The sequence below is a fragment of the Branchiostoma lanceolatum genome, chromosome 7, assembly GCF_035083965.1.
Source record: "Branchiostoma lanceolatum isolate klBraLanc5 chromosome 7, klBraLanc5.hap2, whole genome shotgun sequence".
Lineage (NCBI taxonomy): Eukaryota > Metazoa > Chordata > Leptocardii > Amphioxiformes > Branchiostomatidae > Branchiostoma > Branchiostoma lanceolatum.
In genome coordinates, this window is record NC_089728.1 from 22,499,966 (window position 1) to 22,512,273 (window position 12,308).

Here is a 12,308-nt window from a genome sequence, read left to right on the forward strand (position 1 = left end):
TTTCATACCGGAATTCCATATTGGCAAACTTGTGGCATTTAGAAGTTATGTAAAGGTGAACATGGTTGAATACAAACTATGCAAATGAGGGCCTAGTTTGCATAATTGATCAGAAAATGCTAGAATAGCATTCTTTGTTAATATAACACTGTCATACTAAGACAACTTCTGCTATTTGGGTGGAGAAGATGATCAAATGATTTAAGTTATCAAATAAATGATGACCTTATTTGCATGATAAATGAGAAATAAGAGTCCGAAGACCCAAAATCTCCATGAAATTTGTTTATATATGATGTGTTTTATTTTCCCTAGTTATTTGTTGTTGCCGCTGGTTGTTTTGTTTTATGTGCCAGAGTGCATCCACGTAATAGAAACTAGAAAGGCAACATTTTCGGGAAAATGCAGGATATTCCCCTCCCATTACCTACACCTCAAATATGACGTCCTTAGCATTTACTCTAGTGTAAGGGAATTCTGAAGTTTCTGGATAAATTATGCAAACGAAGTCTGCATTAGCATAATGTATGGTCAGGTGTGTTCACCTTTGCTAAAGGTACCTTCATCTGAAATATGTCACCCGTAGCTTTTATGGTAAGGGATATGCATAAAGTATGCATTAACCCCTCATTAGCATGATTTATGGCCAGGTTTTCTGACCTTTCCTAAAGGTACCTACATGTCAAATATGAAATCCTTAGCCTTTACAGTAAGGGAAATACAAGGTTATACCTAAATTATGCAAATGAGGTCCGCATTAGCATATATTATGGACAGGTGGATTTAACTTCCCTAAAGGTACCTATATCTGAAATATGACATCCGTAGCCTTTACGACAAGGGATATGCATAAATTATGCAAATGATGCCCTCATAAGCATAATTTATGGCCAGGTTTTCTGAACTTTCCTAATGGTACCTACCTCTCAGATTTGACATCCGTAGCCTTTACGGTAAGAGAAATACACATTTATGCATAAATTATACAAATGAGGTCCTCATTAGCATAATTCATGGACAAGTGTGTTTATCTTTCCTAAAGGTACCTACATCTCAAATATGACATCTGCAGCTATTACGGTAAGGGAAAAACAAGTTTCTGCACACATTATGTAAATGAGGTCCTCATTAGCATAATCTATGTCCAGGTACATTTCCTACAGGTACCTACATCTCAAATATGACTTCCGCAGCTTTTACGGTTAGGGAAATACAAGTTTTATGCATGAATTATGCAAATGAGGTCCTCATTGCATTATCTATTGTCAGGTGTATTTACCTGTTATAAAGGTAGCCTTTACGACAAGGGATATGCATAAATTATGCAAATGATGCCCTCATAAGCATAATTTATGGCCAGGTTTTCTGAACTTTCCTAATGGTACCTACCTCTCAGATTTGACATCCGCAGCCTTTACGGTAAGAGAAATACACATTTATGCATAAATTATACAAATGAGGTCCTCATTAGCATAATTCATGGACAAGTGTGTTTATCTTTCCTAAAGGTACCTACATCTCAAATATGACATCTGCAGCTATTACGGTAAGGGAAAAACAAGTTTCTGCACACATTATGTAAATGAGGTCCTCATTAGCATAATCTATGTCCAGGTACCTTTCCTACAGGTACCTACATCTCAAATATGACTTCCGCAGCTTTTACGGTTAGGGAAATACACGTTTTATGCATGAATTATGCAAATGAGGTCCTCATTGCATTATCTATTGTCAGGTGTATTTACCTGTTATAAAGGTACCTACATCTCAAATATGACATCCGTACTATGAAACATAAGGTACATATAACTTTCTGCAATACCATTAGTAGAGCTATCACCACACATTTACTTGGTTTTGGGCAGAAGAACCACCAGCTGTTGGGAATTGGGGAATACTCGTCCTAGATAAGAGACCAATGGATCCAACAGGTGCGACCTCAAAGCCCATACCCACAATGGAGAAGTAGATATTCATCATTACTTATGCAAATTCAGTCCAAATTTGCATAATTACCACTTCAGTTTGTACATCTCTGTCCAACCCACCTGCGTACCAAATAACATGAAAATCTGTCGTTCCTTTCTTCAGTTATTCTCCTTCGAATATTTTTACAAATACGCCATTGCAGTTCCAGTGACACATACCAGGGGGCCCAAAATTGACCTTGACGTTTCTCCTCCCAGCACCTACCCACATACCATATATCATTACAATCCATCCACACGTTCTTCCGTTATGCTGATTTTAAGCGTCCGGTGACACAAACATACACACAGGATAACACACACGCAAGCTCCATGCAAAACAATATCCCCATGAAAAGTCTTCCCCATGAAAAGTCTTTTTTTCATGGAGATAACAAGCCGGCGTACACGTGTACGGCAGCTGTTCCACGAAAATGTTCCAAGGACTGAGGTTGCGTAGAAGCTCCGTAGCATGGTAGACTGCGAAGTGGTTCCACGGGGCTTCCACATGCTGTACTTCTGGGACCTCTACATGCTGTTCTTTTGGGCCTTCCTAGTCTCTGACCAACGCTTGAAGATTACCTGCGACGCATTCGGCCATCATAGTAGGATTGGTCTGGACCAATCGTAGGGAATTACGCTGGAGGAAGCGACCTCTGACCTCCGCTCGTGGCCTCCATTCTGCGGCATCCGCCGTGCTGAAAGGCGCGGCTGGGCTCGCCTCCCGCTCGATGTTCCGGTCGGAAACTTTTCCCCTCTCGAGCTTCCATTAAGCAAGTGTCAACTTACCGTGCGACGTCCCCCAGCTATCGAGGCGCACGACTCTGCCAGGCCCGACGCGGACTCAGACAGGGCCGCGGTATGCTGAACTGCCGTAGCGTGCAAATGGACTCCCAGTAACGTTGCCCACACATGGATTCGCAGTCCTAATAAGTCAGAGCTCCACCCGACGACTGATTTCGGCTGTCTCTGCACTGTCATGTAATCCGTGGCGGCGTCCTGAAGCGAGTTTCTTCTTCACCTGAGCCGGGGACTGCACACCCGTTCCTGCCTGATCCTGAGTTTGTGCTACAATAACGTCCACACAGAGAGTCTACAGCGATCGGAACGACAGCCCCCCTCCCCACCCCACTTCACGCCATTTATGCGGGGTCTCGCGAGACAACTGCGGGACTTTAGCAGCCATCTTTCTTCTCGCGACGAGCCTCCACGAGCGGTCCTTCCTCATCGCACGCCTTTCCCTCTTTTCTCCCGTACCTACACGGACTACAAAAATGCGGTGGGCATCTACAGCAGCGTACTCAAGACTCCCAGGACCCCCATTCCACGTCGATGCGACTTAACTTTCCGCGGCAGTGCCCCGCAGCGAGATCGTCACCAGCCGCTGGGTTCACGCTTCGCAATTTTTGACTCATTTCAGTAGAGTAGAGTAGAGTAGAGTAGAGTAGATTAGAATAGATTAGTTTTGCACAGAAAGATTGTCAGTGCAACAAAATCAGCTCCAGCTGCGTACCGAAGACTCCCAGCGCCCGCCCATGGCCTACTTCACAGTACTCAAGTTAGAGTTCTCCACGCCGACGCACCTTTTCCGGCCTGACTCTACGCTGTTCGACAGTGTCCGGTGACGTTCTGCGGTGCATCCTTCACCAGCCCTGGACTGTTTTTTGCTTGAACTCGATTATCTAGCTACTCTTTAAATTAGTTTTACCATACCACTACGACTTACTACATTTTCTGCTACGCGTTTTGGGGCCCTCATTACTTTCGGCTTGGCCGTTGATGTCTTTGTACAACCGGTAAGCCTCTACTATGGAGCAGTTTCACACAGATTAAAGACATCATATGCCCCAAACCGCGTAGCTCTTTCCTTGTATCGTCTATGTGTACGTAAGTGTAATTATAGTAGGATTGGTCTGGACCAATCGTAGGGAATTACGCTGGAGGAAGCGACCTCTGACCTCCGCTCGTGGCCTCCATTCTGCGGCATCCGCCGTGCTGAAAGGCGCGGCTGGGCTCGCCTCCCGCTCGATGTTACCACCATCCCGCCCTTGCTGCTATTTCACTTTTTTCAAGAATGTATAAAATTGTGTAACTTCACTGTACGTAATACACTACAGTTTTGGCCGTTGATGTCTTTGTACAACCGGTAAGCCTCTACTATGGAGCAGTTTCACACAGATTAAAGACATCATATGCCCCAAACCGCGTAGCTCTTTCCTTGTATCGTCTATGTGTACGTAAGTGTAATTGTATCGTATCTGATGCGAGGTTCATGTGTATGGAAGACCAAAACGACAATTCTAGACAGCTTCCTCAACTCATTTCTCACCGGTCCGAGGCATGCTTCCAACCGGTCCGAGGCATGATTCCAACCGGTCCGAGGCATTTCCAACCGGTCCGAGGCATGATTCCAACCGGTCCGCGATACATTTCCAACTGGTCCGAGGCATGATTCCAACCGGTCCGCGATACATTTCCAACCGGTCCGAGGCATGATTCCAACCGGTCCGCGATACATTTCCAACCGGCACGGCACAGCGCCCTGTCCCCCACGCTCATACAGTGGACGATCCCAGATGGGTCAAGGGTCACTCGTGTTGTGAATGTGAACAGCCAGTCGTCGATGTTGAAAACTTTTTCAGTGCTTCGTTCTGACTATCACCATCTCTAAAAACACGTGCGTGCAAACTAAAAGGAAGCACTGATTGTCGATATCAACTACAATCGACGGACAATGGGCGTTAGATATTCCTTTTTGCCCCTCCCGTGTCAGACGTTAAATGGCTACTTTGCATTCAACCCGGAAAGGACGATATAGTGGGCGTTGACCTCGATCGCTAGAAATCTGCCTGTCGTTGACTCAACAATGCTACCACCACACACACACACTTTCACCACAAAACAATGTTGTGTAATATGCACATTTAAATATTGGTCATAAAATTCATTGACAGAAACATACGGTCGATAATACAAAAGATATTCTTGATGTTATGGAAATGCTATCATGTCCAAACGGGATTATAGGACCAATCTGTTACTAGTAGTCTGTGTTGTCCATGTATGAACTTTCATCAAATAAGGCGATCATGCGATATGCTGAAAGGACTAAAATAAACCGTGGCCAACTTTAACTTTTGCCACCGTCGGATTGTCCTGCGAGACAGGTCCGTTTATTTCAGGTTAAGAATCTGAAATAACACAGAAACAAAATGCAAGCTATAGTCGCTCGTTCTCATTTAGATGTACAAATTGCTGTCGCCAGCCTTTACGATTTGATATGAGCCAAATTACGGGCACCATCGATGCTTTCTTCATTTTTCCACAATACCTATTAAATTTCACGAAAAATGCACCACAACATTACTTATGGTCCTTAACTTAGAAGAAATTATAGCGATAGGTGTCCTAAAAAGCCCCCCAAAAACGGCTGTCGCCTGAGGAGATATAAAAAAAAAAAAGCAGCCGAGAGCGCAACGATTCAGTTCAGAGATTGACCGGTTAACTGGTGAATCCAGCTGCCGAAGCCCTCCGAAAAATCAAATCAGATCGCTCCTGTCACCGTTCTTGTACGCAGTGCAAGGTGGTCTATGCCTGTCGCCAATTCTGTAAGTTCCGTTACTGTTTGAACTAAGACGCTCCTGACATTAAGATATGCCACATATAAGGTGCCAAACTTACGTTTTTATGACGACTCAAACTTTTCTGGCTTTTAAAAGTAACAGATAAGAAGTGTTTGCTATCGGTTGTGGACCACCTCCCCCCCAAAAAAGACATAACAGTTATGAATGTAATCTCCATTACCATCGTTGGATGCTCTCTGTGTGGTTAACAAGGCCTGGTGTAGGAACACTGCCCATTTGCTAAATGCCCATACATACGTCCTTTTAGTGATAAAAGATGAAGCGCAAAAATGAACATCCTTTTGAAGAAAAAAGCCAAAGTTTACTGTTGTAAGTTCCGTTACCGGTAACGAAACTTACACCGTTGCGGAAAATACATAACCTGGCGCATAGTTTCTTTGTAATTGTGCACCATTATATAAAAGCGTTTGAACTAGAATAGAAAAGTATAAATTCAACCCAGAATAACCCTCTGTACGGTTATCATATTCCAATATTCTACTATTTCTTCCAGATTTTGTTTTCAAAGTTGGATTTTTTTAAACCTCAAGGCAATAAGTAGTATCTATAGCCTGTCTTTCCGCCTCAGATATGTTTGGATGCACCTCTCTATAATGGGATTGATTATCTTCAAATAAAGTTCCTCAAAAATTCGACGAACACTGCAAACGAGAAACCGTCCGGCTGACATATTGTGTTATTGATACTGTTCACGTCATCTAAACGTTGCCAACGTGTTGCCCAAACATGGCACATGGGATATCAGCTGTCAGGCATTGCCCTATTCTTGCTCATGTTGCGTTTACAGTGGTAGTTTTTGTACCCCTTTTCTTCCAATAAGATATTTTTTTCATATCTGCATGGCACAAAATTACAAAGGTGCTGCCGTGATTTGTGTGCTGACCAACTGGCTTGCTAATATTCAAGATATTCAAGTTCTAGTTTTCGAAATATTGTTGTTTTATCGTTAGATACAATTAAGAGTAGGAACATGAAACATATTCAATACAGAATACATATTTAGCTTCATTTCTCGCAGAACAGAATATCAGCATCAGAACGTCAACAAATTAGGTTTGCAGAGCTTTGTCATAAGGATAAATAATATGTAAGCCGTCTGCGTACGACTCATTTCTCCTCAACGCTCAGGACCGTTTAACAGTAAATGAGACAATGGGCTCTTTGTGGTTACTAGCAGTTGTTATCAGAGAAGGCATTGCTCCCACGTACTGTAAAGGTCAAGAAGATGCGTTTTCAGTTCACGAGTAGCCATACTGAGTACAATGGTACGATTAGTGTTTTGTTCCGTAATCATGTGACTCCGGCCTGCCCAGTGGCCCAGACTGTGAAATATATGTTGACCGTATCTGCGTGGTAGGTTCACATGGTCCAGAAAAGTACCTTTTATTTACTTTAAACAAGTATAGTTTGCAAGTCCGTATGTCCCAAGAAATCAAACTCGATCATACTTGGCGACTTACGTCTGGTGAACACGCTTTTGACGACAGTATGAAACTTCCGTTACCGTTTTTCACGATCCCTCCTCTGTTCCAAGTGCTTTACGTCTCCTAAGCAGTATTAGTTCGCATTCACTTCGCAACATTGAGTATGTTGTTATAGATGTTGTAAGAGGTAAATAATTCGAATCAACGGAGGATGGAACTATTGGCAAGAACTATCAGCTTCCGTCTCTGTTAAATTGCTTAACAAGTCAAAATGCAAAAACAATTCCAGACAATCTTATTCTTAAAGGAAACAGTTATAATCGTCAACACGACACTAAATTTGACAGAAGTATTACCAGACATACTGACTTCTCAACTATAGGTTTTGAACGCGATGTCACTTCATGAAAGCTCAAAAACTGATATATTCAATTAACTGATGTTCAGGATTTTTGCGACAAAAATCAAAAGTAAACTCCAAAGACATTTAAACAAAGCTCAGAAAGTTTCGGTGACTTCCCGTGATAAGTTACCTGTCATATTTTGGGGATCATTAAAGGAGATAAAATGAGGTAGGTTTGCTTGGAAAATGAGCTGATCAAATTTTCGAACCTAAAAATCGCTATTTTGCACATTTCATTGAGAACGAACCTAGTATAACGTTATATAAAAGGAGAGCTAGCAAGGAAGAGAAGGATGCCCCGTACCGATCCCGTCAAGTACACCGCCTACTCATATGATATGTATACTATAGTCTGTAGACAGTGTCAGGTTTGAGGTCTCGTGAACTTTAATATCATAATTATCTCCATGAAAAATGGAGATACTGTTTTGGGTGTGTCTGTCTGTCTGTTTGTTTGTTTGTGTTTCCGCACCACTCCAGTCAGCATAACTCAAGAGCCTCTTGATGGATGTTGTGAAGCCGAAGGTCAAGGTCGATTTTGGGTCCCCTGGTATGTGACCTTGGTACTGCAGTGGAACTTCAATTTTTGTATCTTTTGACCTGGACGTACGTGCTGTGGTCATGATTTTTAGGTGGCAGATAGCTTGTCATGTAATTAAGAAGTGGTGTAGGTTTGGGCCCTCTAGCAGCTTCCTCTGGGACGGCGGGGGCGTTTTTGTGAAAATCTTCTAAGGAGAATAACTGGAACAAAGGAACAACGGATTTCCATGACATTTAGTATGCAGGTAGCTTAGACAGAGATGTACACAATGAAGTGCAAATTATGCTAATTGTGACTTCATTTGCATAGCTAATGAGGGAAATCTATATTTGCAGTGTTTTCCATTATCAGACTCAAATACATATAACGTATGTAGTTTATAGCAAGTGGAGCATCAACAGATACCAATTATGCAAATAAATTTCTAATTTACATAATTAATGCAAAAACACCATAATTAATCTTATTGGAAAATTATAGGATTGTTAATATTGCAACATGTGTACGTTAGATAAAGGTGTTTATGACCAAGCATATATTATGCAAATGTGTAAGTAATTTGCATGAATAGAATTGTTCATGGAGATATGAGGTCGTGGAACTCTTGTTTAAACAGAGCCAAGCCGGTTTTATTGCTGTCACGGTTGTTGCAACAGCAAATGCCTATGACACACGGCGACGTCGACCCGTCACGTAACACCATGGTAGCGTACCATGAAACGCGTAATCGTAATGTTACCGTTATGAAAAAGGTCCCCGATACTTTTAGCGAAGGACATTATCCTTGAAAGTTCATATTTTCGCAGTTCACATCATTCAACACGAGTGACCCTCTGCCTAGCCTCCGATGCAGACTCAACCCGGCTGTTTTCTTTTTCAAGTTATTGTTTTTATACTATTAATATAATAGTACATATATAACGTTACATACATATATAATAGTTCATACATGGACAACACAGACTGCTAGTAACAGATTGGTCCTATAGCAAAGCTCTTAATATTGTGATAACTCTGATTTGCCCCACTCACCGGTCTTGATCAGAGAATGTCAATTCCAAACGTAGCGCTCAAGTTCTGCTCTTGGAACGTTCAAGGTGGCCTTCGCAGGAAATGCCACGATGAAGAGTTTGTGTCTAGCTTAGAAGAACATGATTTTGTTTGCCTTCAAGAGACTTGGCTTAAGCCAGGCGAAAAATGTAGAATAGAATCCTTTAATTATTTTAGAAGTGATAGAGACCGAAAAAAGACCGCCAAAAGGAATTCAGGCGGGGTAGTTATAATGTTTAGAAACAAATTTATGAAAGGCCTTACAAAACTTTCATCAAGACATCCAGATTTTCTCTGGTGTAAGTTAGACAGGGCATTCTTTGGCCTAGAGCAGGATCTGTTTGTCGGGTGTGTGTACTTCTCACCGGAAAATTCATCGTCCCCAGAAACGAAAAATAATTCCCTCTTTGATATCCTACAAGAAGACATATGTAATTTCTCCAATCAGGGAAATATATTACTGCTTGGTGATTTAAATGCCAGAACAGCGTCCCTGCAGGAGACAGTAATTCAAGACGATTGTCTGAACCACGATCTCATAGATATAAAAGAAGACATGCCTCACAGGTCGAGCTTTGACAAAGGGATGAATAGATATGGAAATAACCTAATTGATCTTTGTTCAGCAGCCAACATGGTTATCCTAAATGGGCGAGTTCCAGGAGACCTATCCGGTAAATTTACCTGCCACAAGTACAATGGTTCTAGCGTGGTTGATTACTTCATTGTTAGTTCGGAAATTCTCCCCAAAGTCCAATATTTGAAAGTGAATGATCTATCTGTGTTTTCAGACCATTGTTTGCTTACTCGTTCAATTTCAACAAACTATTCCCCGTACATCAAACAAGTTCATATCCCAACACATCCTCTGCCGACCAAGTACGTCTGGGATGATGACTCAAAAGCAAAATTCTCAGAAGCGCTCCATAATCCATCAACATTAAATGACATAAAAAAGTTTATGGATAAATCATTCTGCAATGTGGACAGTGCAGTAAAAGAGTTTGCCGGCATTATCACACATGTGGCCGACAAATCCCTGCGAAAAATCACCTTCAGGAACAAAAGAAAAAAGAAAAAGAAATGGAAACCATGGTACACCCCATCATGCGCCTCTCTTAAACGCAAAATCAATAACTTAGCTTCTCAGTTTTCAAAATGTCCATGGAGACTCTATATTCGCCAAGCGTATTTCTGCAATCTAAAAATTTACAAGAAGAAAATCAAAACAGAAAAGCGACTTTTCAACGAAAGGAAATGGCACAAGCTAAGCAAGCTCAGTAAAGAAAATCCACAAAAGTTCTGGAGGGAGTTGAAGTTACAAAAGCAGGATGAAAGTGATAAACAGGACATGGACCATAACATTAGCCCCGAAGAGTGGAGAACTCACTTCAAAAATGTAAATGACCTCGTTGAAAGTAACGAATCTGATAAAGATTTTCATCAACATGTTTCCCAGGTGAATCCTGAACTTTTAAAGACGACAAACAAAAACACTGATACACATTCTGCAAATAACAAACCCACAGACAATATTACAGACAACATTATCCACAATCTAGAGAAACTAACAGAAAAACCTCTGGACTCCGACATTTCAGCAGAGGAAATTATAGAGGGGCTGGGTAAATTGAAATGTAGCAAAGCATGTGGAACAGATTCTATCTTAAATGAAATGTTGAAATATAGCAATACACAACTTATACAACCATTACGAAAACTCTTTAATATAGTTCTTAACTCTGGAAATTTCCCACAACAACGGAGCCAGAGCATTCTCGCACCAATTCATAAGAGTGGCAATGTATCGAACCCGTCAAACTATAGAGGAATTGCCATTTCTAGCTGTGTAGGCAAATTATTCACACTAATACTGAGCAACCGTCTACAGCGACTTCTAGAAAACAACAATATCTTGTCCCCCTTTCAGTCTGGATTTCGAAAGGACTTCCGGACTAGTGATAACATCTTTGTGCTGAAAACTCTTATAGATAAACAGCTATCTGTACCCGGAGGAAAATTATACACATGTTTTGTGGACTTCAGAAAAGCCTTTGATTCTGTGTGGAGAAATGGTTTATTCTACAAAGTCTTATCCTCAGGTATCGGTGGAAATTTCTTCAAAATTCTACAATCAATGTACAGTAATATAGAATATTGTGTGAAGACATCCCATGGTCTCTCAGATTACTTCAAATCATCTTGTGGTGTACGTCAAGGTTGCAATTTGAGCCCACTCCTTTTTAATCTATTTGTAAATGACCTTCCAGCTACATTAACATCACCATTATGCGACCCTATAACCTTAAAAGATACTCCCATAAGTAGATGACCTTGTGCTCGTTTCACAATCGGAAGCAGGTCTGAAACAATGTCTAGAAAGACTAGATACATTTTGTTCCACTTGGAAACTATCTATTAATAGAGGAAAAACCAAAGCAATGATATTTTCCAAAACTGGGCGAGCTAGTAACAATAAACGCTCTCCCTTTCAATCACAAGGACAAACTATAAACTTCTCAAACTGTTACACATACTTAGGAGTGGACATCACACCATCAGGATCATTCCATCGTGCCAATAGACAACTTAGAGTTAAAGCACTGCGGGCCTCTTTTAAACTTAAATCATTGCTGGCATCAAATCATAATCCGTCAATTTCTCACGCTCTAGATTTATTCAATAGTCTCGTCAGGCCGATTTTGCTCTATTGCGGGGAAATACTGGGAACAAACGCTAAAGGAAAAGAGTTCATCTTCAAAGGAATAAAGGAATATCCGAATGAAAATATTAGAGAACAAATATATAACATCCTTTCCCCGATACTGGGACCAGATCTATATACTAGTATACTAAGGGCTACCCGTGTTGGAAAGAAAACTGATATATCAACTATCCGTCCTGTTCTTGTTCGATTTAGGAAATATACTGATAAGCTTAATGTTGTACATCAATCAAACGTATTGAGAAATAAAAATGTAGCATTAGAACAACCTACTGTTTCTTATGAGATTCCCGATTTAGAACATGTATTGATTAACTACTGTAAGATATTGCTTCGTGTTCCTAGAAGTTCTGTTAATGCTGCTGTAATAGGAGAGTTGGGTATGTTTCCACTGTATATAGACACTCAAACTCGACTGATTAAATATTGGCTAAGGTTACATGATATGTCTAACGAAAGAATTGTTAAAAAAGCATACGACACTGCTGTTATACAAGAACACGACTGGAGTACCCATGTACAAGATATACTGTCAAGACATGGTTTCCAAAATA